The sequence below is a fragment of the Pelobates fuscus genome, chromosome 7 (genome assembly GCF_036172605.1).
Source record: "Pelobates fuscus isolate aPelFus1 chromosome 7, aPelFus1.pri, whole genome shotgun sequence".
In the NCBI taxonomy this organism is placed as follows: Eukaryota; Metazoa; Chordata; class Amphibia; order Anura; family Pelobatidae; genus Pelobates; species Pelobates fuscus.
Window position 1 is genome coordinate 189,566,985 of NC_086323.1, and position 26,943 is coordinate 189,593,927.

Here is a 26,943-nt window from a genome sequence, read left to right on the forward strand (position 1 = left end):
CACTTGCAAGTTCAGTTACATAGTCTACTAAAACATCAGATTGAAGCTGTAACTGCTGCGGATAATAACAACCTAGTCTGGGTGCTGTCCCAAATAGAATCTCATATGGGGATAACGAATGCTTCCCTCTAGGTGTGTGCCTAACGCTGAATAAAGCTATTGGCAGGCTTTCTGGCCAGGGCATCTTTGTTTCTTGTGACATTTTTAACATTCTGGCTTTTAGAGTGCCGTTCACGCGCTCTACTTTACCACTACTTTGTGGGTGGTAAGGGGTGTGAAAGGCTAGGGTCACCCCCAGAGCAGTCCAAATTTCTTTAGTCACTGTTGCTGTAAAGGCTGGGCCCTGATCACTTTCAATGACTTCTGGAAGTCCAAATCTACACACAATATCTGCAAGTAGACGTTTAGCCGTTGTTTTGGCAGTGATATTGGTCACTGGGTAGGCTTCTGGCCAGCCTGAGAACATATCCACTATTACTAGTGCATATTCATGAGGCCCACTCTTGGGCATTTGGATGTGGTCAATCTGAATTCTCTGGAATGGGTACATGGGTTTTGCTAGGTGTTTTGCAGGCATTTTGCACAAATGACACAGGCCCTATCAATGTTGTGATTCCAGGTGCTTCATAATACTTTTGAATGAGGGCAGCCATTAGGTCTTTTGACAGATGTGCAGGTCCATGTGCCCATTGGACAACTGCTGGATATAAATTCTTTGGAAGGCAAAATTTAGAGTTGTTGTAATAAATTCCGTCCTTTAGGACGGCTCCTTTCTTCTTCCATTTCTGGATTTCTTCAGGGGTAATTGTAGCTTGCTGTTCTCGCAGAATTCTTAGGTCAGTAGGAAGAGTTTGCAAGGTAAAGATAGGAACTTCTTCTTCTTGGCCGGACACTTCTTCATCCACTTCCTGCAAATCTCTGGCCGCTTGCTTAGCAGCCTGGTCAGCCTAATGATTGCCCTTTGCTTCATCTGTATCCAGCTTCCCATGTGCCTTAACTTTCAAAACGGCCACTTCTTCAGGGAGTAGGAGGGCATCCATTAGTTCCTTGATTGCAGAGCTGTGTTTGACTGGTGTACCGGCAGTGGTAAGAAATCCCCTTGTCTTCCAAATGAGGCCGAAGTCATGTGCCACACCCAGAGCATATCTCGAATCTGTATAGATGTTGGCACGCTTTCCTTCTGCAATTTTGCGCGCTGGGGTCAGGGCTTGTAATTCAGCTTCTTGCGCAGACATTGCTGGCGGTAAAGATGATGACTTGAGAACTTCCTCTGTTGTGGTTACGGCATATCCTGTGTGGTATTTTCCTTCTTCATCAGCATACCTTGAACCGTCCACAAACAGGGTAAAATCCGGATTTGGTAACGGATTCTCATGCACGGTTGGTAAGTGCACTGTTTCCATCTTCATCTGTTCAAAACAGTCATGAGGAGTTTCTGGGTCATAGTCATTCACTATGACCAGGTCTCGAAATTCTTTTTCCAGGAAATGGCGTGGCCATGCTTCAAGAAGATCAGTTGTTGTGTATTTGACTACACCATTTTCTTGTAGCTGTGATTCATCCATGGCGGCCCATAATTTTGCCATAGGCCCAAGATCATTCCATGATTTTGTTTTCAACTTGGTAACAGGGATATGTGGAATAGCAGTATCCCAATGGCGGTACAGGTAATTGAGTTCTGGGGGCAGTTGGATCAGGACCATGCTATTACCTTCAGAGTCACAATAGAAATCTTGAGCAGTGAGCTTCACTTCAATCCAGTGGTAAAGCTCATCTTCGTAGCAAGGTTCAGGAGTAATGTTTGGCTTGTACCACATGGTACAGAAGGCATAATCCGGGCCTTCACAGAGAGGTGTCTTGTCTTCGTAAAATGTTAAATGTGGATGCATTATTTTCTTGATACATCCACAGAGAAGGTAGATGTAGGTTTCATCCGTGACAAATCCATAGTAGATACCCCCCTCAGGGAGTGGAAGAAGAGTGGATGGGTTAAGAACTTGACATCTTTGTATAGAAATGTTGTCAGGTAGAAGAAGATGACATTGCAGACGCAAGTGTCTAGCAGGAGACACGTGCTTGAGCTGGACTTGGTTGATAATGGCAGAGATGTCATGAGGGGCCAAAACAACCAGAGGGTGGCCAAGGACCAGGTCTGAAGTTCTTTCAATGAGTTCTCTTGCAGCAAAAACAGCCCTAAGGCATGAAGGGGTCCCTCTGGCCACAATGTCCAGTTGGCATGAGAAGTATCCAATAGGCCTCTGGCGGCCTCTTAAGTCATTAGTTTGGGTAAGAACTCCTGTAGCATGGCCTTGTCTTTCAGAGACAAATAATTTGAAAGGTTTGGTATAGTCTGGTAGGCCCAAGGCAGGAGCAGAAGCAATGGCACGCTTAAGAGATTTGAAATTGGCCAGAGCTTCATTGGTCAGGCAGAATGGGTCTGTCTTGAGTGCATCATAGAGAGGTTGCATAAGTAGAGAGGCTTCTGGGATCCATGCTCTGCAATAGGTAATGAGGCCTAAGAAGGCATGAAGAGATTTTGAAGTCCTTGGGGGTGGAATGTCCAGAACTGCTCTGACTCGGTCCCGAGTGAGATGTCTGGTACCTTGAGATAAGCAATGTCCAAGGAAAATAACTGAAGGTTGGCAGAACTGCAGCTTGAGAAGTGAAGCTTTGCATCCTTGTTCTGCCAAATAGCAAAGCAGACTAATTGAACACTTTTCAGTAGTGGGTATATCATCTCCACAGAGCAGTAAATCATCCACATACTGGAGCAAAACAACTTCTGGGTGTTCAGCTTGCCATGGGTCAAGGATGGTACACATGGCCTTTGCAAATTGACTTGGAGAATTTTGTGCTCCTTGGGGCATGACAGTCCATGTATACTGTTGCATTTCATGAGTGAAAGCAAACAAGTATTGACAGGATTGATCCAGCGGAACACTGAAAAAGGCATTAGCTAGGTCAATGACTGTGAAGTACTTTGCAGATGGAGGGACTCCTGAGAGCAGAGTGTGAGGGTTTGGTACAAGAGGGGTGTCCAGAACAGTTGCTTCATTGACAGCACGGAGGTCCTGAACCATCCTGTACTTTTCTGGCTCACCTTTTGGAGTTTTCTTCTTCACAGGAAACAATGGAGTATTACATTCTGATTTGCATTTCACTAGAGCACCCTTCTCCAAGAGTGCTTTGATTTGGATAGAAATGGCTGCAGCCTGTGCTGGTTTTAGAGGATATTGTGGTTTCCTTGGTAACTTAGCTCCTGGAATAAGCTTTACCACCACAGGCGGAACATTTAGGTGACCTATGTCCTCTGGGCCTGAGGACCATAACCTAGTAGGCACCTGCGTTTTTAACACATCTGGGAAATTGGACCTTGGTTCTGCTGCCTCCCTACGGGGTTCTTCTAATTGCAGCATCAGGGGTAGGGAGCACAAGGCAGAGGTGTCTGAAACAGATAGAGGTGTAGACATTTCTACCTGTCCATCTGGAGTGAAGGTTATAGATGCCTGCAGGCGTGAGAGGACATCAGCGCCTAACAGGTTAATTGGGCATGTGGAGGATACTACAAAACGAGCAAGTAGGCTTGTGCCAACTCGCAGAGGGGATGTTAGAGGACTGTGTCTTGGTTGGCCATCCACTCCAACACAGGAGACATCAATATTTGACAAGAAAGATGGGTCTGGCAGGTCTTGTTCTCTTAGAACACTTCGGGCTGCACCTGTGTCAACAAGAAATGTGGTAGGTTGGCCTTCAATGGGTAAAGTCACTGTGGCAAGTGCCCCCCCCCCCCCTTTATCCCCTGTAGACACTGCCATGACAGGGGTTAGTGACACAGGTTTGCCAATTTCCTAATCATCTGGTTCCTCAACAATTGGAACCGTTTTCTCGGCCTTAGGGGCCGGGGCAGGCTTGGAAGGCTTTCTGGGCTCCCCTGGTTCCCTTCTAGGTTCTGGGCAATCACTTCTATAATGTCCTGTAGCTTTGCAATTAAAACAAGTTACATCCTCCAGTTTAGCACCCTTGGGGGCAGGGGAGGAGCGGGCCACCATGATGGGAGCTGGATTGGGTCTTCTGGGGGTCTGGGCAGATTCCAGACCTCTAGCAACTAGGAGTAAAGTATCCAGAGGAACAACCTTATATTCAGGGCGTGCAGCAATGATTCCCTTGCGTATGGAGTCTTTAACACCTTGGACAAACGCACCTGACAGCATTTGTGAATGAATTTTGTCAGTAAGATCAAATCCCAAATCTGTAAACATTTGATACAGTCTTGCATGAAATCTTTCTACAGATTCACCTTTGTCCTGCACAACATCAGTAAGGCCAGCAGCCTGATCTGCAAGCTTATCTTTAGCCCAGTCTTTCAATTGGTTGCAAAAAGTTACTCCGGAGGGGTAATCAACATCACTCGTGAGCAGATCTGTGCTGAGGTGGCGGGCCATGCTGGGCCAATATGCATCCCCTGCTTTAATAGCACAAATGCTCAGTAAGTCACGCCATGCGGCAGAGTAAGTCTTTTGAATCTGAACTATCCCTCGGTAAAAAGGCATAGGCTGTTTTTCTGGGTCAGGGAGAGATTTCATTAAAGCACTAGCTTGTGTGGGGTTAAAGGCAACATATTTAGGAGGGGCCCGTTCTCCCCGACCCTTATGGCCGAAGGGATCTTCAATAGAGGGGTGGGCCGAGACTCCCGCAGCCTCCAATGAATCCTGAGACAGCCTGTCATCCTCTTCCTCATCTAATTCTATGATCTGGGCCCTTCTGCGTGAGGGGATCACCTGAGGTGACAGAGCCGGGGGATGAGAGGGGGTCCCGGAGGCGGGAGTCGCCATTGGGTCATAATCTTGGGATCGGTAATCGCCGGGAAGCACCGGCATCAGGGGTGCTGAGTGACTGGGGGCCGCCATGTGGCTCCTAAAAGGAGTAAAACAGGCAACAGGACTCCAGGCAAATCCCCCGGGTCCACCCCCCTTTATCCCAAAAGGGGCAACAGACAAACACAGGACGCCCAGGCAAACTACCACGGGTCCACACCCCTTTGATCCCAAAAAGGGGAGACAAATAAACACTCAGCCCGGGCACTCAAACTAGACCATGCCAATACAGACACACCCAGGCAACAGACTAAATGCAGGTAAATAAATGGGTAATGAGACCCCGGGCAAGATATTACCTGTCTTTGATGTCCTCCCGGGAAGCAGTCACAGACACGTGGACGGGGCCGGAACATACCGGTGGCTCTGCAGAAGTCTCTACCGTGTACCTGGAGGTGATCAATCTCCTTTCCTTCCCCCCGGATTCCTCCGTCCAACTGCGTCTTCCTTAGGACGGCTCACCGGCCAGACATAGCCCGGGGTCCCTGTTCGGGCGCCAAAGTTGTTATGGTACTTTTTCAGTAAACCAAAAATGTTTAAATGTCTATCTGTTCCTGTCCAAATTAAAGAGAATTGAATTGCGTATATACGCTGAAGTAATTCAGTCTGACACACGGAGTTCAGGTTAAAATAACTTCGAGGAAATTTATTGGCAAGTGAAGAAAGAGCGGGCTCGCAGGCCCTTTTAAGAGGCATTTTGCGTCATCATTGATTATCAAGATATCAGTGAATAAACATCATTAATTGGATTAATTGTTAAGTGTCTGGATTAGTGTCCACCTATCAGTATAATTAATTGGCTCAAAAACTAAGTGGTTAGCTTCGTCCACCCACCGAGAGGTGGTATTGTTTTGGACACGGGTGGGGACAAGGGGCTCAAGCGCCATCTCCCTTAGCATGAGGTTTATTCGGTGGAAAGGGGGGCTTGAGCGTCATTTTACACGGTCAGTGATGTCAGGTCTTGTGGTCAGGTGCAAGGTCTCTTATGAATAGAACATTTCATCACTACAGTGTTCTCATGGCCTTGTCTTTATACTATGTTGCGAGTTAGGGGAAATTCAGCAGTTCCTGGGTAGTCATGTCTTTATGGAAAATACAGTCTTTGTCTATTGTGTTAGTTGTGCTGGGAAATTCTGTCATGTAATGTAGTTTTGAAATGGAGAAGTCAGGTTATGAGGACAAAATGGAGGATTTGTCACAGTATCAGGTTAAAACGGAGTTAGTGCAATAATTCAATACAAGTTCAATAAAGATTTTTAATAATTCTACATCACCATCACCACCAGAAACAGCCTTATCAGCATCGCTTGCTGGACCTGCGGCAACGCTGGAAGAGGATTGTGAGGAAGAGGAGTCAGAGGAGGAATGTGCCTGTGAGAAGGAGGAGGAAGACCAACCACAACAGACATCCCAGGGTGCTCGTTGTCACCTATCTGGTACCCGTGGTGTTGTACGTGGCTGGGGGGAAGAACATACCTTCAGTGAGATCACTGAGGATGAGGAACGGGACATGAGTAGCTCGGCATCCAACCTTGTGCAAATGGGGTCTTTCATGCTGTCGTGTCTGTTGAGGGACCCTCGTATAAAAAGGCTGAAGGAGAATGACCTGTACTGGGTGTCCACGCTACTAGTCCCCCGGTATAAGCAGAAAGTGCCTGACATGTTACCGAATTACCGCAAGACGGAAAGGATGCAGCAGTTCCAAAATAAATTAAAAAGTATGCTTTACACAGCGTATAAGGGTGATGTCACAGCACAACGGGAATCTAACAGGGGAAGAGGTGAAAGTAATCCTCCTCCTCCCACGACCACGCCGGCAAGGACAGGACGCTTTACAGACGTGTTGTTGATGGAGGACATGCAGAGCTTTTTAAGTCCTACGCATCGCCACAGCCCTTTGGGGTTCACCCTCAGAGAACGACTCGACCGACAGCTAGCAGACTACCTCGCCTTAACTGCAGATATCGACACTCTGAGGAGCGATGAACCCCTTGACTACTGGGTGTGCAGGCTTGACCTGTGGCCTGAGCTATCACAATTTGCGATAGAACTTCTGGCCTGCCCCGCTTCAAGTGTCCTGTCAGAAAGGACCTTCAGTGCAGCAGGAGGTATTGTCACTGAGAAGAGAAGAGAAGAATGAGGGATGGATCCCGAAGGGACTGACAGTGGGTGATACATTCGACTAAAAAAGGCCTGATGAGGGGGACGTAACAGGGTGTTGCGGCTGCCGGCCCGCCGCGTGATATTTAAATCCCTAGCTCACCCCAGAACCTTGCCCTGTCGTGGTTTCCTGTTCCTGGTTTCCTGAGAGTGCTTTATCATTGTGAATCTGATTTCCTGGTATCCTGATCTTGGCTTTTCCCTGGTTATTCTGAATTCTGGTTTCCCTGACTTGGCTTGTGTAAACGGTATTGTGTATTTTCTGGCTTCCTTGACCTCGGCTTTCCCTTTGACGATTCTCTGTCTCTAGCGTATTAGTCCGGCCATTCTAAGGTCCGGTTTACGCTCTGTCCTTATATTTTCCTTTTCTTGCCTATGTATATGTTTATGGACTGTTTGCGGTTGTTTGCGGTGCGTTAAACGGGGAGTTTGGTCTGTCACTGTGAAGTGGGCGTAACCCTTACACTACCTGTAACCGTGGCTGGTTCCCTTATTTACCTCTATAATGTCTTAAAGCATAGAACTTAGCAGGGCTAACCATACAGATATCTTAGCCATAATGTTATATAGTTAGTAAGAGATCCTCTATTTAACATATGTAAATAATTGAGAATACAATATAAAATAAGGATTGTCTTTGAAGCAATAGTTTTGTCTTTTTGGATATTTATTATATAAAAATATAAATATAAAATCAATTTTAGCAGAGTTTATAAGATGAAATTAAATGCTTGCAAATATCATTAATAGGTTAACATACCCTTCTGAACATGTCATCATGTCAGCCTCTCTGTCATTTTAAGATGGAGCAGCGTCTGTCTCCAAGTCTCTCCTCTGTGTTATCATTTAAAAGTACACCTATTTATACCTTAGGTGTCGTCATTTTACAGTCACTGTAGTTCATATATGAAAAAGTTACTTTTTTACTTTATTCATTTGAGGACCTCCCTTAACTTGGCAAAAATACAAGTCCATAACTAAAGGGTGTATACGTCATGGAAATTTTCCTGACTTAGTTCAAGATGGCATCTTAAAGTCTGGACATCCTTATCTATTAAGGTTACCACAGTATATTGGGTACTGCAAGAGTCATAGGATAGCCTTGAAGCTTGATTATGCATTATTGTTTTTGTAATTCGTCTGGGGCAAAATGGTGCAAACATGTAATGACCTGGGGTTATTGCTTAAAGAAACATCTATGAAAAAACAATATGTTCCATTTCTAACACCTTGTCAGTTTGCAATATCTCTTAACGACAAAGTCTACAGTTTAACCCCTTAAGGACACATGACATGTGTGACATGTCATGATTCCCTTTTATTCCAGAAGTTTGGTCCTTAAGGGGTTAAGAAATACAACATTTCATTCTAAAACTTGTAATATTTGCATTTGCCCATAACAACCTGATCGATACAACATCATACCTGATGTTTTAAAGCACGCTATTCCAAACAATTTAGGAATGTTAGGTGATTTATGCCCTTTATGGATTAAAACCAGACTCTGCATCAACTATGTAATTTTCCATGGGAGTTTTGCCATGGATCCCCCTCCGGCATGCCACAGTCCAGGTGTTAGTCCCCTTGAAACAACTTTTCCATCACTATTGTGGCCAGAAAGAGTCCCTGTGGGTTTTAAAATTCACCTGCCCATTAAAATTTTATGTTCGCGACATCACTATTTGCTTGTCTTTCACTTGGGGACATAAGCAATGTTGGCATTTTTGCTAAGTGTGTGGGTTCACCTATCGTTTCCATCTTTCTAATTTATAGCACCTACACTTATTATATACTGTTTTTCATAAGACAACAAGGGATTTAATTTCATGTGACATATACAAATTCACATTTATCATTTAAAAAAAGGCAAATAAAATGAAAAAACAGTGTAACAAAGCCATCAAAAGCACAACTTTCAGACTACTGATAATTTATTTGGATTTATAAAAATCACAGATCTATCATGATTAAAACATTTCATAAAAAATAACATGCCATAATATACAATATAGTGTATATATATATATGTATATATATACATACATAGATCATATGATAAAAAATATGTGAGTATAAAGCAGCTCTACATTACTGAAGGATAGCCTCTATTTTTTGTTTGATCGCTTTGTCCACTTTGCTGGTGATACAATTCAATGTATCTTATTTTCTTATTTCTGTAGTAATGTAGAGCTGAATTGGTGTAGCTTCAGGATATATTTTAGTTTAAGTCTCTGACCTGTCGGTAGATCCTGTCCAGCAAGCATGTCAAACTCAAAGGCCAAATAAACTAGGTTTAAAGGGACACTATAGTCATATGAGTAACTTCAGCTTAATGAGGTTGTTCAGGTGAGAACCAGAGGCGGCTCTAGACTTTATGAGGCCTTAGGCGAAATGCAAACATGAGGCCCCACTAACAAAAAAGTGTCACATATACACATTGATGCACTGTCTACCTGTGTATGTGCCTGAGAGTGTGTCTGACAGAGAGTACCCTTGTGTGTGTGAATGTATGTCTCTGTGAGCATGTTTGCGTTTTTGTCTGAGACCCTATGTGTATGGGGTAGCTGCTTGAAGTGTGTTGTGTGTATAGGGGGGGTGATGGTGAGAGGGGGGTGATGGTGAGAGGGGGGTGATGGTGAGAGGGGGGTGATGGTGAGAGGGAGAGGGGAGGGTAATGGTGAGAGGGAGAGGGGGTGCGATGGTGAGAGGGAGCAAGGGAGAGGGGGTGCGATGGTGAGAGGGAGCGGGGGGTGTGATGGTGAGAGGGAGCGGGGGGTGTGATGGTGAGAGGGAGCGGGGGTGATGGTGAGAGGGAGCGGGGGGTGTGATGGTGAGAGGGAGCGGGGGTGATGGTGAGAGGGAGCGGGGGTGATGAGCGGGGGGTGATGGTCAGAGGGAGCGGGGGGTGATGGTCAGAGGAAGCGGGGGGGGTGATGGTCAGAGGGAGCGGGGGGGTGATGGCAATGTGAGAGGGAGGGGGGTGATGGTAATGTGAGAGTGAGAGGGGGGTAATGTGAGAGTGGGGGGGTAATGTGAGAGTGAGGGGGGTAATGTGAGAGTGAGAGGGGGGTAATGTGAGAGTGAGAGGGGGGTAATGTGAGAGTGAGAGGGGTTTAATGTGAGAGTGAGAGGGGTTTAATGTGAGAGTGAGAGGGGTTTAATGTGAGAGTGAGGGTAATGTGAGAGTGAGGGTGATGTGAGAGTGAGGGGGGTAATGTGAGAGGGGGTAATGTGAGAGGGGGTAATGTGAGAGGGGGTAATGTGAGAGGAGGTAATGTGAGAGGGGGTAATGTGAGAGTGAGAGGGGGGTGATGTGAGAAGGAGGGGGTGATGGTGAGTGGGGTGAGGCTGAGGGTGGTGACGGAGGGTTATGCTGAGGGTGGTGAGAGGGTGATGCTGAGGGTGATGAGAAGGTGATGCTGAAGGTGGTGGGGGGGTGATGCTGAGGGTGGTGGGGGGTGATGCTGAGGGTGGTGGGGGGGTGAGGGTGAGGGTGGTGGGGGGTGAGGCTGAGGGTGGTGGGGGGTGATGGTGAGGGTGGTGGGGGGGTGATGGTGAGGGTGGTCATGGTGAGGCTGAGGGTGGTGGGGGTGATGGTGAGGGGTGAGGCTGAGGGGGTGGGGAATGATGGTGAGGCTGAGGGTTGTGGGGGTGATGGTGAGGGTGGGGGGTGAGGCTGAGGGTGGGGGGGTGATGGTGAGGCTGAGGGTGGGGGGTGAGGCTGAGGGTGGGGGGGTGAGGCTGAGGGTGGTGGGGGTGATGGTGAGGCTGAGGGTGGTGGGGGGTGATGGTGAGGGTGAGGGGGTGAGGCTGAGGGTGGTGGGGGGTGATGGTGATGGGGGTAAGGCTGAGGGTGGTGGGGGGTGAGGCTGAGGGTGGTGGAGGGTGAGGCTGAGGGTGGTGGAGGGTGATGGTGAGGCTGAGGGTGGTGGGGGTGATGGTGAGGCTGAGGGTGGTGGGGGGTGATGGTGAGGGTGGTGGGGGTGATACCGGAGAAACTGACGGAAGCCAAGCACAGAGAGATGGACACAGGTTTCTTCAGGAAGGAAGAGATTCTTTATTGGATCACCGATCGGGACTCAGAGGGACTAGCGTCACCAAAATACCACAAGTTCTGAGCCCCGGACAATAGTGCAGGCTCCTTATATAGGCATATAACTCCTCCCATATTAAACTCCACCCGCACATTCTCTTAACCAATCAACACAAATAAGAATTAACTTCCTGTTTGACCGCATGGCTTGTCCAGCACAATGGAGGAGGGGAATACTATATCCTGTATTCTTGCACATGCTCCGTACACTACTGATCGTATCTTGCCTCGTGCAACCAACTGATCGATACGTCAGCATATGCACGTACACATGCCACGTGGTAATCTCGGCCTACTAAATTTATTTTTACCGAGATTCCACCACATTCCCCCCTTTGATGCCTCTTGATATTTTACAATTACTTGAGGCATCACATAACCTTAGTTTTGCTTACACCGCAAGTTACCTTGAACCAGACCAGACTTATCTTATGATGTGAATCTTTTAACACTCATCTTCCTGCATTGGTTCTCCTTGATCTAGAGCCTTATACTTATATATCGCCATTATCTGTGCAGCAGCCTTCCTCTCTGCTATACTTCCTATCAGGCTTTGCACAGACCTAACTACTAAGGGTATAAGACACGGTAGGAGTAGACACAACAGTAAAATCAGTAGGACTCCACCTACCACTGCCTTAAGCCCTCCAAACCACTCATACCAGCTACCAAACCAACTACTTGGATTGTACCCTTTCCATACCTGAGTAGGCACATGCGCTAGTTTAACCATATGGCTAGTAAGCTCAGCTATTGCTTGCCCTTCGTCATCTATTTGAAGACCGCAATTGCTTAGGTTAAACTTCCCACATACACCTCCCTCTACTGCCAAAAGGTAATCCAAGGCTAATCTATTCTGGTATACTGCTGTCCTCATCCTGGTATTATGTTTCACTAGGAGATTGAGCGCTTGTGATGTTTCATTAGTGATAATCTCAACCACCGCCTGTAATCTTATAATACGGTTGAGCATATAAATAGGGGTTCTGTAACCATCTTCTGCCCACGTGGCTGGCCCATAATAATCTATGATACGCTGGGGAGGCCATTCATTATCTTCCCAGGTGCCTATCTCTAAGGGTCCCCTTTTCTTCCTATGATTCACATCATACACTTTAACACCTAAAGTCTCACCTGTTTCAATCGGTAACAAGAAGAAGGATGGTTTGAGCATACCCAACACACATGCCCCTTCCCAGTCCTGTGGCAACTCCGAATAGGCTTTCTTACCACAGATCCAGTACAAATTTGCTGGGGCTCTCCAGGTAGATGTGATGGATAAATCAAACCACACATCCTTTAAACTGGCATATCTAGCAAACGGGTTAGATGGTTCTGAGACATTTGAAGCCGACCACCAAGTTGTATTTTTAGTATCATCATCATAAGCTTTTTGCCCTAGACAAGTTAATTCTCCTACAGATGTATTATACATTATTCCTTTCCTTGCTATGCAAACATAACCTATGATGGAGGTCTTTAATCTCCACTCAGATTTACCTCTAACACTCAAATGATAATCGGCTTGTGTAGATATTAGTTGGTCAACTGCCTCAGAACCGGACATTACCTCCTTTGCTTCCCAAGGCCATTGGTCTCCCATGTTAGTACCTCCACACACATAGCAGTTGGTAACATTAAGACTACCGGCAATACTTTCAGCTAGGTCAATGAACAGGTTTTTAGCATTATGGGGGATCTTATTATCTATACTCATCTCTTCATAAAAGGAATGGTATACTTGATGAGTCTGGGAGGATACCATATCAGTCTCTATTCCTATAAACAATAATGTCCCAGGATCTAAACCCGTCCCGTATATCTGAAACCCAAATAAATTTCCATACTTATCTAGGAACTTGTCGGGGTTATTAATAAATATATGGACTGGGTTGCATTCCATAGACTTACAATAAGGGCTAGTCGGCAACTTAGTCACTATCATGTCTTTATCTACTGTCTGTCCCCAAGTCGCCCACCCCACACAAGACCAATATGGGCAAAAGTTATAGTCTTTATTTGGGCATCTAGGACTTACATATTTATTTTTACTACTGGGACAAATATATTTATCATTAGACCCATACGTCCTCTCCCATCTAAGATCCCCACATACATTCCACGGTTTTCTACCACTTGATATCGCCTTACATGCATCAAATAGCAGAACACCCGAAGAATATACGGATTCTAACACCGTCTTATTAATTAGGGTCCCCTGAGGATCTCCATTCCTGAGAGTCAACCAAATTGTACGAGGTTGATACTCTGGACTGAAGCACTTAGGTTCTCCTACTCCTAAATGGCACACACTATAGTCTATATTTAGGTATCTACATCTTGATACCTCTCCTTTACATTCGTATTGTGAATGCCAAATTAGGGTTTGGGAAATATGATTACCTGTTCTCGTAGTCTTAATGCATACCTCACAGCTAGGAGTGTCGGTACCTCTACCTTCCTGAATATAAAAACACATGTAAATAAACACAATCAAAAGCACATCTTTCGCCGTCATCCTCAGTCTTCGTCCGTGCGATGGAACCTCAGCTTCCAGGATGTGAGGGCTGCAGGGAATGGAGTTCTGCTCGTCTTCACAGGTGTCCCTTCGAGACTTTCCTGGCTTATACACTATGTGTTGGTAAGCGGACAGGCTTTATTATGGCCTTCTCACTCACACCTGTAACAATAAAATTTGTAATCCACAATAATTCCTCGTTACTCCGACTGAGTAGTGCGTTTCAACCGGATCTTGCAGGGATTCTCTGGATCTGCTGTAACTTGCCAAGAATCGACTGCTGCTGGTTTAACCCTGGAGTGATGTATCCACGGAGTTACTTCGGCTACTTTTATCGCTGTAGGGGTAGACAAAAGAACAACATAAGGACCTCTCCACTTGGGCCCTAACGGTACATTATTCCACTCTTTAATCCACACTTGATCTCCTGGATGATAACTATGAACAGGGGGATAAATATTCACAGGTAATCTATCTTGTACCTATTTCTGTACCTCCTCCATAGTCTTACCCAACTCTACAACCTGCTGCCGGGTAATTCCTTCTCCCAACTGACTCAAATCCCCCCTTAAGTTACCAAGTACGGGAGGTGGTCGCCCATACATAATTTCAAAAGGAGAGAGGCCCATCCTTCTGGTAGGGGTACTGCGGATTCGCAATAGAGCTATGGGTAAGAGAACGTTCCACTTAAGTTGGGTTTCCTGACACATTTTAGCCAACTGGTTCTTAATAGTTCTATTCATTCTCTCTACCTTACCAGAACTCTGGGGTCTATATGCAGTATGAAGCCTCCACTTTATACCAAGCATATGAGTCAGTTGTTGTAGGCACTGGTGAACAAAAGCTGGACCATTGTCCGATCCTATAGAACAGGGTAGTCCATATCGGGGTATTATTTCTCGTAGCAGGAATCTTACAACTTCTCCTGCTTTCTCTGTACGAGTAGGACATGCTTCTACCCAGCCTGAATAGGTGCACACAATTACCAACAGGTAACGATGTCCACCCGATTTAGGCATTACTGTAAAGTCTATTTGTAGATCGGACATGGGGAGTCCCCCCATAAACTGGTCTCCTGGTGGCTTTACTGGTCCTTGTCTTGCATTATTTTTAGCACACGTTACACATCTTCGTACAATGGCCTGAGTCAAGTTGGACAATCTTGGTATGTAGAAATGTTTCCTGAGAGATTCTTCAGTACTGTCTCTCCCAGAATGTGTCCCGTTGTGATAATTTTGGACAATTTCTACCGCTAGTGATGCTGGTATGACTATTCTTCCATCTTCTAGCTGATACCACTTGTTCTCCAAGTACTTTCCCGGTTCAGTCTTTAACCACTCCTCTTCTTGAGCTGTATAAACTGGAGTCCATTGGGACAGTGGAGTTGGTATAAGAGCAGCTATATGCCCCACATACTCCTGTCTTCCTGATTCAGCAGCACGCTTAGCTGCACTATCTGCCATCCGATTTCCCTTGGTTACATCACCATCTCCTCTCAGATGCGCTCGACAATGTATGATACCGACTTCTTTCGGCTCCCACACTGCTTCCAATAGTTGTAGGATTTCGGCTGCGTATTTGATTTCTTTGCCTTCTGAATTCAGTAGTCCTCTTTCTTTATACAAAGCTCCGTGGGCATGAGTGGTTAAGAACGCATACTTAGAGTCCGTATAGATATTCACTCTTAAACCTTCAGCCAATTGTAACGCTCGTGTTAGTGCTATTAATTCTGCCTTTTGTGCTGATGTTCCTTTCGCCAGTGGCCGAGCTTCTATCACCTTGTCTATTGTTGTTACTGCATATCCTGCATAGCGGATCCCTTCTTTCACATAACTACTGCCGTCGGTATAATATTGAACATCGGGGTTCTGGATGGGAAAATCACGAAGATCTGGTCTACTTGAAAATACTTCATCCATTACTTCCAAACAATCATGTTGACTTTCAGTAGGTTGCGGCAAAAGGGTAGCTGGATTTAAGGTGTTTACAGTCTCTAAATGCACTCTTGGGTTTTCACACAACATTGCTTGATACTTGGTCATACGGCTGTTACTAAACCAATGATTTCCTTTGTAATCCAACAACGTCTGTACTGCATGTGGGACTCGTACATAAAGTTCTTGACCCAGAGTGAGTTTATCGGCTTCAGCTACTAGCAGGGCGGCTGCAGCTACGGCTCTTAGACAAGGTGGAAGTCCGCTGGCCACTGCATCCAGTTGCTTAGACATGTAGGCAACAGGTCTTTGCCATGATCCCAAGTACTGTGTCAATACTCCCACAGCCATTCTTCTTTGCTCGTGTACATATAAGTAGAATGGTCGTGTGTGATCAGGTAGACCTAATGCTGGGGCACTCATCAAAGCCTTCTTCACATCTTCAAATGCCGTTTGCTGTTCTTGGGTCCATAAGAAGGGGTCGTGCTCTGTACCTTTGATGGCTGCGTACAGAGGTTTTGCCAGTATCGCATAGCTGGGAATCCATATCCTACAGAAGCCTGCTGCCCCCAAGAATTCTCGCACTTGTCTTCTATTCTTGGGTATTGGTATTTGGCAGACAGCTTCTTTTCTCTCTGGCCCCATAATCCTTTGACCTTCAGAGATATGGAATCCCAGATACTTGACAGTTGGCAAACACAACTGAGCCTTCTTCCTGGACACCTTGTATCCTGCCTTCCAGAGAATATGTAGTAGATCGTGCGTTGCTTGCTGACATTTTTCTTTTGTAACTGCTGCTATCAACAAGTCATCTACATATTGTAACAATACACATTCTCCTGGGATAGACTCGAAATCCAGTAGATCTTGACTTAGAGCTGAACCAAATAGGGTAGGTGAATTTTTAAACCCTTGGGGCAGTCTTGGCCAAGTCATTTGGCGTTTTGAGCCCGTTACAGCGTTCTCCCATTGGAAAGCGAAAATACATTGACTTTCTGCGGCAATTCGGAGGCAAAAGAAGGCATCTTTGAGATCTAAGACTGTGAAGTAAGTAGCCCCGCCCGGAATTAAAGCAAGCAGGTTATATGGATTGGGTACAACTGGATGTATACTAACAACCGCATCATTGACTGCTCTCAAGTCCTGCACAGGTCGATACTCATCTGTACCGGGCTTTTGAACAGGCAGCAATGGGGTGTTCCAGGGGGAAGTACAGAATTTTAGGATACCATACCGTATGAACTTATCCAGATAGGATTGGATGTTCTTCTTAGCCTTCTGTGGGATGTGGTATTGTCTTAGGCTCACTGGATAAACCCCAAGTTTCAGTTCAATTTTTATAGGTGGAATATTGCGGGCCAGTCCTGGTGGGTTGTTCTCTGCCCAAACTCCTGGTATGTTAAACAATGTCTCATCACTTCTAGGGTTTTGGCTAGTCAACACTGTATAAAGTCGCCACTCTTCTTCCTTTGGTACGGATAAAGTCATAATACCTGAAGGTCCATTAAACTTTAAGGATGTTGTTCCATTTGGTAGGAATGTAATCTGCGCTTGTAATTTTGATAGCATATCACGTCCCAGCAATTGGACTGGACATTCAGGCATATAAAGGAATTGGTGTTTTACTACGTGGCCTCCCAATGTACAGAGTCGACTTTTAAGAACCGGTTTTTCAGCACTTCTTCCAGTTGCTCCTATCACAGTAATAGTCCTTCCAGATGGAGGAGCAACTAGATTAGTCACCACTGAATGTTCAGCACCAGTGTCGATCATGAACGCACTCCTTTTTCCCCCTATTGATACATCGACCATAGGCTCCGCTCGACCAAGGGGGATGGAGCCCGGTCGGTATCAATAGTCCTCCATGACCGTGTCAGCCAATCCTACAAAGTCCCTACCTTCTCTATCGCGGGACCTTTGCGCTGCTGGAATATACCTGTCTTCCCTAACACTTCCTCTGTTCCCATTACTCCCTCTATAACCATTACTCCCTCCGGGGCCTCCTCTACCTCTCGCTCTGCCTCTAAAGTTTCCGTAGCCTGCCCTGGGTTGGTCTCTCTCGTACTGCTCTCTTTGCGGACATTCGTTCCTCCAATGCCCTTCTTCCTTGCAATACGCGCATTGATCCCTACTCAAAGGCTCCCTACTCCATCTATTATTGCCTCTATCTGGGCCCCGTTTATCTACGCCTGCGATCGCTACCGCTAGCATATCAGCCTTTTTACGCATCTTGCGCTCTTCCTCTTTCTTACTTTCTGTATCCCTGTTCATATAGACCTTATTTGCTACCTCCATTAGTTGGGTGATGGACATACCTGCAAACCCTTCTAACTTTTGTAGCTTGCGCTTAATATCTCCGTATGCTTGGCTGACAAAGGCGGAGTTAACCATTCGGGAATTGTCTGCGTCTTCCGGATTAACCCCTTAAGGACCAAACTTCTGGAATAAAATGGAATCATGACATGCCAGACATGTCATGTGTCCTTAAGGGGTTAAAGGGGGTATACAAGCGGTATGCCTCCAATAATCGGTCATAAAAGACACTGGGCGCTTCATCGCTTTTCTGGATCACCTCAACTGTCTTCGACATGTTAATGGCTTTCTTTCCTCCTGCTTTCATGCCAGCAATTATAGCGTCTCTATAGGCTCTGAGTTGAACCATATCAGCACCATTTACGTTCCAATCGGGATCGGTGTTGGGATAATGTGTTGCGGCCCATGCTGCTGGATTAGCTTGGTTCAAAACACGGGCTCTATCCTCTAGTGCTTTTATGGCTGCTTGATTTATTCTTGTCCTTTCCTCATTGTTAAATAAAGTCATTAGTAACTGCTGGCAATCAGCCCATGTCGGATTATGCGTCTGTACTATTGAGGTGAACAGATCAGTCATAGCTTGTGGTTTCTCAGTATACGAGGAATTATGGGTCTTCCAGTTTAAAAGATCGGTTGTGGTAAATGGGACATATACGAAGACTGGGTCAGCGTGTGCCATTTGACCTGCGGCATCGATATAAGCTGACCCGGGATTCAGACGAAGAGGCATCTGATAGTGCTTTAATTGTTGGGCACCAGTCAACTGTCGGGTTTGGATGGGGCTACGTAGAGAGGCGTCAGTCATGGGTTCCGGTCGGGGAGAGATAGGGTATGGGGATGTGGGAGGTTGGTTTTGGGAAAAGGTCGTAAATAAAACACTTCGAGCCGAGCTAGATGAAGCTTGACCGGAAGTCTGAAGTGGCGCCAAATCAGGATATTCGTTTCTAATGGGGGTGGGTTCTGGTTCCGGAAGGGGAGATTTAGTACGAGGGGGGGTGGATCCTGTACTAGAGGAGGAAGCGGAAGTGGATGGGGGTAATGAGGGGAGGGCTGCAGGACTTCCTGCGTTTGCGTCACTTCCTCTTAACGGAAAGTAAGGGGGCGGCAAAGGGATCTCGGACTCAGGGGGCGTGTCCAAAATGGGCCTAACACCAGTCCTAGTGGACGAACAAGTCCTAGCTACCATGAGGCGACACTGCTCCTCGTGGCATGTCTGGAGCCATTTTGGCGAGTCATTTACGGCCTGTCTCCAACAGTCAATATAAGGAAACTGGCCGTAAAGTTCAGGCCTACCTGATACAGCCACGTGTAAGCGCTGTACCAGAGTTAGATCCAAACTGCCACGTGGCGGCCATGCCGCAACCAAAGTAGGCCACTCCCTAGTGCACAAAGTAACTAAACGCACAGGAGACATTTTAACCCCAAAATCACAAGTTTTGAATCCCTTTTTAAAATTCTTCACTATACAACCTAAGGGATCCGGAATCGTTGACTGCGACGCACCCATACTTAACAATGGAACGTCGTCGACAACGAATACTATACACGCGTACTATTCAACAGTCACACCCGTTTCCTCTGGCAACAGCACCACGTGGTACGGTTACCAAGTGAAACGTACACAATAACAATAAACACTCAGGGAATTCCCGTACACACACAGCTGCTACACCAGTCACTATATAATCAATATTATGCCCTTTGGCGTAACTATACAGTCACCCACGCTATAATTCTCTATATACGAATTACCCGTCTATAACACACCCCAGTAACATCGTCTTTTACAAATAGCGGTTACAGTACGGTTAGCATAGGTCAAAGCACAAGTTAAGGTCACAATACAATTATTAGTGGTTATGGTGTTAAACATGCAATGGACAACAATGATTAGTACTTATATACAGTGTCAGTAAATATACAGGGTTATGGTACCGTGCACTATAATACAGCAACACACTATTAACACTCTCGCTAGACGGCTGAGCTCGCGCTATCTAACAAGATATACACTTTACTAAAACAATCGTTAACACATTTACAATTCCCAACTAAACTATTGGCCAGTACCTTGAATGGACTACCTAAAACTATATACACCCGTTTTGGTTAGCCACACTGCCCAATCACCACATATATAGCGAGCTAGAGAACCGAATTTACACAGGCGCCTCTTAGTCGCACTATCAAAAGTCTAGTGGGTTCCAAATTTACACGCCTTCCCACTTAGCCCAGATAGGATGAGAACTAGCGAACCGAATTTACACAGGCGCCGCTTAGTCTCCCGGTCCCTCCGACCTAGCGAACGTAATATACACCCTAGAACGCTAGTCTAGACAAGACACCGGTGTCCGGCTAGGGCTATTTACACCAGGACCCCGCCTGACTAACCAAATCAAACGGTCTGACTAAAGAGCGTTCGATCGAGCGGTGCGCCTTCGCTCCTTCCCTCCGACAGAGGGGGCAGATACACAGATTCAAAACCCCTTTGGGCCTACCGCACAATCGGTATACCCCTAGTGGGTCCTGCCGTCTAAAACAGCAGTTGTCTTACCTCCTCGTTCCTGAACCTGAGTTCACACTCATCGACGGGGACACCCCAGCACTTCTCACGTAGAGGCCGATGATCTCCTGGACAACAGACCAGTGGCGCCGAGACGAAGGGAGGTCCACGCAGAAGTTCAGGGGTGCAGCCTCTGCCTCTCAGCTACCGTTGAACGATGAGCTTCCCGGCCAATGCACCAAATGATACCGGAGAAACTGACGGAAGCCAAGCACAGAGAGATGGACACAGGTTTCTTCAGGAAGGAAGAGATTCTTTATTGGATCACCGATCGGGACTCAGAGGGACTAGCGTCACCAAAATACCACAAGTTCTGAGCCCCGGACAATAGTGCAGGCTCCTTATATAGGCATATAACTCCTCCCATATTAAACTCCACCCGCACATTCTCTTAACCAATCAACACAAATAAGAATTAACTTCCTGTTTGACCGCATGGCTTGTCCAGCACAATGGAGGAGGGGAATACTATATCCTGTATTCTTGCACATGCTCCGTACACTACTGATCGTATCTTGCCTCGTGCAACCAACTGATCGATACGTCAGCATATGCACGTACACATGCCACGTGGTAATCTCGGCCTACTAAATTTATTTTTACCGAGATTCCACCACATTGGGTGATGGTGAGGCTGAGGGGGGTGGGGGGTGATGGTGAGGCTGAGGGGGGTGGGGGGTGATGGTGGGGGTGATGGTGAGGGTGGGCAGTGAGGGTCGGGGGGTGAGGCTGAGGGTGGTGGGGGTGATGGTGAGGGTGGGGGGTGAGGCTGAGGAGGGTGGGGGGGTGAGGCTGAGGAGGGTGGAGGTGAGGCTGAGGGTGGTGGAGGGTGAGGCTGAGGGTGGTGGGGGGTGATGGTGAGGGTGGTGGGGGTGATGGTGAGGCTGAGGGTGGTGGGGGTGATGGTGAGGGTGGTGGGGGTGATGGTGAGGCTGAGGGTGGTGGGGGTGATGGTGGTGGGGGGTGATGGTGAGGCTGAGGGTGGTGGGGGTGATGGTGAGGGTGGTGGGGGGTGATGGTGAGGGTTGTGGGGGGTGAGGCTGAGGAGGGTGGGGGTGATGGTGGTGGGGGGTGATGGGGGTGATGGTGAGGGTGGTGGGGGTGAGGGTGAGGGTGGTGGGGTGAGGGGGTGGGGTGAGGCTGAGGGGGGTGATGGTGAGGGTGGTGGGGGTGATGGTGAGGGTGGTGGGGGGGTGAGGCTGAGGGGGTGGGGGGTGATGGTGAGGCTGAGGGTGGTGGGGGGTGATGGTGAGGCTTAGGGGGGTGGGGTCTTGGTGAGGGTGGGGGTGATGGTGGTGGGGGGTGAGGCTGAGGGGGGTGGGGGGTGATGGTGGTGAGGGGGGTGGGGGGTGATGGTGGTGATGGTGAGGGGGGTGATGGTGAGGGTGAGGGGGTGGGGGTGATGGTGAGGCTGAGGGTGGTGGGGGGTGATGGTGAGGGTGGGGGGTGAGACTGAGAAGGGTGGGGGGGTGAGGCTGAGGAGGGTGGGGGGTGAGGCTGAGGGTGGTGGAGGGTGAGGCTGAGGGTGGTGGGGGGTGATGCTGAGGGTGGTGGGGGGGTGAGGGTGAGGGTGGTGGGGGTGATGGTGGTGGGGGGTGATGGTGAGGCTGAGGGTGGTGGGGGTGATGGTGAGGGTGGTGGGGGGTGATGGTGAGGGTGGTGGGGAGTGAGGCTGAGGAGGGTGGGGGTGATGGTGGTGGGGGGTGATGGTGAGGCTGAGGGTGGTGGGGGTGAGGGTGAGGGTGGTGGGGTGAGGCTGAGGGGGGTGGGGGGTGAGGGGGTGGGGGTGAGGCTGAGGGGGGTGATGGTGAGGGTGGTGGGGGTGATGGTGAGGGTGGTGGGGGGGTGAGGCTGAGGGGGTGGGGGGTGATGGTGAGGCTGAGGGTGGTGGGGGGTGATGTGAGGCTTAGGGGGGTGGGGTCTTGGTGAGGGTGGGGGTGATGGTGGTGGGGGGTGAGGCTGAGGGGGGTGATGGTGGTGAGGGGGGTGGGGGGTGATGGTGGTGATGGTGAGGGGGGTGATGGTGAGGGTGAGGGGGTGGGGGTGATGGTGAGGCTGAGGGTGGTGGGGGGTGATGGTGAGGGTGGGGGGTGAGACTGAGAAGGGTGGGGGGGGTGAGGCTGAGGAGGGTGGGGGGTGAGGCTGAGGGTGGTGGAGGGTGAGGCTGAGGGTGGTGGGGGGTGATGCTGAGGGTGGTGGGGGGGGTGAGGGTGAGGGTGGTGGGGGGTGAGGCTTAGGGTGGTGGAGGGTGATGGTGAGGCTGAGGGTGGTGGGGGGTGATGGTGAGGGTGGTGGGGGGGTGAGGGTGGTCATGGTGAGGCTGAGGGTGGTGGGGGTGATGGTGAGGGGTGAGGCTGAGGGGGTGGGGAATGATGGTGAGGCTGAGGGTGGGGGGTGAGGCTGAGGGTGGGGGGGGTGATGGTGAGGCTGAGGGTGGGGGTGATGGTGGTGGGGGTGATGGTGAGGCTGAGGGTGGTGGGGGGTGATGGTGAGGGTGGGGGGTGAGGCTGAGGGTGGTGGGGGGTGAGGCTGAGGGTGGTGGAGGGTGATGGTGAGGCTGAGGGTGGTGGGGGTGATGGTGAGGCTGAGGGTGGTGGGGGTGATGGTGAGGGTGGTGGGGGTTGATGGTGAGGCTGAGGGGGGTGGGGGGTGATGGTGAGGGTGGGCAGTGAGGGTCGGGGGGGTGAGGCTGAGGGTGGTGGGGGGTGATGGTGAGGGTGGTGGGGGTGATGGTGAGGCTGAGGGTGGTGGGGGTGATGGTGAGGGTGGTGGGGGTGATGGTGAGGGTGAGGGTGGTGGGGGTTGATGGTGAGGCTGAGGGGGGTGGGGGGTGATGGTGAGGCTGAGGGTGGTGGGGGTGATGGTGAGGCTGAGGGGGGTGGGGGGTGATGGTGAGGCTGAGGGTGGTGGGGGTGATGGTGAGGGTGGGCAGTGAGGGTCGGGGGGGTGAGGCTGAGGGTGGTGGGGGGTGATGGTGAGGGTGGTGGGGGTGATGGTGAGGCTGAGGGTGGTGGTGAGGGTGGTGGGGGTGATGGTGAGGCTGAGGGTGGTGGGGGGTGAGGGTGGTGGGGTGAGGCTGAGGGGGGCGGGGGGTGAGGGGGGTGGGGGTGAGGCTGAGGGGGATGATGGTGAGGGTGGTGGGGGGTGATGGTGAGGGTGGTGGGGGGGTGATGGTGAGGGTGGTGGGGGGGTGAGGGTGGTGGGGGGGTGATGGTGAGGGTGGGGGGTGAGGCTGAGGGGGTGGGGGGTGATGGTGAGGCTGAGGGTGGTGGGGGGGTGATGGTGAGGCTTAGGGGGGTGGGGGGTGATGGTGAGGGTGGGGGTGAGGCTGAGGGTGGTGGAGTGTGAGGCTGAGGGTGGTGGGGGGTGATGCTGAGGGTGGTGGGGGGGTGAGGGTGAGGGTGGTGGGGGTGATGGTGGTGGGGGGTGATGGTGAGGCTGAGGGTGGTGGGGGTGATGGTGAGGGTGGTGGGGGGTGATGGTGAGGGTGGTGGGGGGTGAGGCTGAGGAGGGTGGGGGTGATGGTGGTGGGGGGTGATGGTGAGGCTGAGGGTGGTGGGGGTGAGGGTGAGGGTGGTGGGGTGAGGCTGAGGGGGGTGGGGGGTGAGGGGGTGGGGGTGAGGCTGAGGGGGGTGATGGTGAGGGTGGTGGGGGTGATGGTGAGGGTGGTGGGGGGGTGAGGCTGAGGGGGTGGGGGGTGATGGTGAGGCTGAGGGTGGTGGGGGGTGATGGTGAGGCTTAGGGGGGTGGGGTCTTGGTGAGGGTGGGGGTGATGGTGGTGGGGGGTGAGGCTGAGGGGGGTGGGGGGTGATGGTGGTGAGGGGGGTGGGGGGTGATGGTGGTGATGGTGAGGGGGGTGATGGTGAGGGTGAGGGGGTGGGGGTGATGGTGAGGCTGAGGGTGGTGGGGGGTGATGGTGAGGGTGGGGGGTGAGACTGAGAAGGGTGGGGGGGTGAGGCTGAGGAGGGTGGGGGGTGAGGCTGAGGGTGGTGGAGGGTGAGGCTGAGGGTGGTGGGGGGTGATGCTGAGGGTGGTGGGGGGGGTGAGGGTGAGGGTGGTGGGGGTGAGGCTTAGGGTGGTGGAGGGTGATGGTGAGGCTGAGGGTGGTGGGGGGTGATGGTGAGGGTGGTGGGGGGGTGAGGGTGGTCATGGTGAGGCTGAGGGTGGTGGGGGTGATGGTGAGGGGTGAGGCTGAGGGGGTGGGGAATGATGGTGAGGCTGAGGGTGGTGGGGGTGATGGTGAGGGTGGGGGGTGAGGCTGAGGGTGGGGGGGGTGATGGTGAGGCTGAGGGTGGGGGGTGAGGCTGAGGGTGGTGGGGGTGATGGTGAGGCTGAGGGTGGTGGGGGGTGATGGTGAGGGTGGGGGGTGAGGCTGAGGGTGGTGGGGGGTGAGGCTGAGGGTGGTGGAGGGTGATGGTGAGGCTGAGGGTGGTGGGGGTGATGGTGAGGCTGAGGGTGGTGGGGGTGATGGTGAGGGTGGTGGGGGTTGATGGTGAGGCTGAGGGGGGTGGGGGGTGATGGTGAGGGTGGGCAGTGAGGGTCGGGGGGGGTGAGGCTGAGGGTGGTGGGGGGTGATGGTGAGGGTGGTGGGGGTGATGGTGAGGCTGAGGGTGGTGGGGGTGATGGTGAGGGTGGTGGGGGTGATGGTGAGGGTGAGGGTGGTGGGGGTTGATGGTGAGGCTGAGGGGGGTGGGGGGTGATGGTGAGGCTGAGGGTGGTGGGGGTGATGGTGAGGGTGAGGGTGGTGGGGGTTGATGGTGAGGCTGAGGGGGGTGGGGGGTGATGGTGAGGCTGAGGGTGGTGGGGGTGATGGTGAGGGTGGGCAGTGAGGGTCGGGGGGGTGAGGCTGAGGGTGGTGGGGGGTGATGGTGAGGGTGGTGGGGGTGATGGTGAGGCTGAGGGTGGTGGGGGTGATGGTGAGGGTGGTGGGGGTGATGGTGAGGCTGAGGGTGGTGGGGGTGATGGTGAGGGTTGTGGGGGGTGATGGTGAGGCTGAGGGTGGTGGGGGTGATGGTGAGGGTGGTGGGGGGTGATGGTGAGGGTGGTGGGGGGTGAGGCTGAGGGGGGTGGGGGTGATGGTGGTGGGGGGTGATGGTGAGGGGGTGATGGTAAGGGTGAGGGGGTGGGGGTGATGGTGAGGCTGAGGGTGGTGGGGGGTGAGGGTGGTGGGGTGAGGCTGAGGGGGGCGGGGGGTGAGGGGGGTGGGGTGAGGCTGAGGGGGATGATGGTGAGGGTGGTGGGGGGTGATGGTGAGGGTGGTGGGGGGGTGATGGTGAGGGGGGTGGGGGGTGATGGTGAGGCTGAGGGTGGTGGGGGGGTGATGGTGAGGCTTAGGGGGGTGGGGGGTGATGGTGAGGGTGGGGGTGAGGCTGAGGGGGTGGGGGTGATGTTGGTGGGGGGTGATGGTGAGGGTGGTGGGGGGTGATGGTGGTGATGGTGAGGGGGGTGATGGTGAGGGGGTGGGGGTGATGGTGAGGCTGAGGGTGGTGGGGGGTGATGGTGAGGCTTAGGGGGGTGGGGGGTGAGGGTGGGGGGTGAGGCTGAGGGGGTGGGGGGTGATGGTGAGGCTGAGGGTGGTGGGGGGGTGATGGTGAGGCTTAGGGGGGTGGGGGGTGATGGTGAGGGTGGGGGTGAGGCTGAGGGGGTGGGGGTGATGTTGGTGGGGGGTGATGGTGAGGGTGGTGGGGGGTGATGGTGGTGATGGTGAGGGGGGTGATGGTGAGGGTGAGGGGGTGGGGGTGATGGTGAGGCTGAGGGTGGTGGGGGGTGATGGTGAGGGTGGGGGGTGAGGCTGAGGAGGGTGGGGGGGTGAGGCTGAGGAGGGTGGGGGGTGAGGCTGAGGGTGGTGGAGGGTGAGGCTGAGGGTGGTGGGGGTGATGGTGAGGGTGGTGGGGGTGATGGTGAGGCTGAGGGTGGTGGGGGTGATGGTGAGGGTGGTGGGGGTGATGGTGAGGCTGAGGGTGGTGGGGGTGATGGTGAGGGTGGTGGGGGGTGATGGTGAGGCTGAGGGTGGTGGGGGGTGATGGTGAGGGTGGTGGGGGTGAGGCTGAGGGGGGTGGGGTGATGGTGGTGGGGGGTGATGGTGAGGGGGTGATGGTGAGGGGGTGGGGGTGATGGTGAGGCTGAGGGTGGTGGGGGGTGATGGTGAGGGTGGTGGGGTGAGGCTGAGGGGGGTGGGAGTGAGGGGGGTGGGGGGTGAGGCTGAGGGGGGTGATGGTGATGGTGAGGGTGGTGGGGGGTGATGGTGAGGGTGGTGGGGGGGTGATGGTGAGGGTGGGGGTGAGGCTGAGGGGGTGGGGGGTGATGGTGAGGCTGAGGGTGGTGGGGGGTGATGGTGAGGCTGAGGGGGGTGGGGGGTGATGGTGAGGGTGGGGGTGAGGCTGAGGGGGGTGGGGGTGATGTTGGTGGGGGGGTGATGGTGAGGGTGGTGGGGGGTGAGGCTGAGGGGGGTGTGGGGTGATGGTGGTGATGGTGAGGGGGGTGATGGT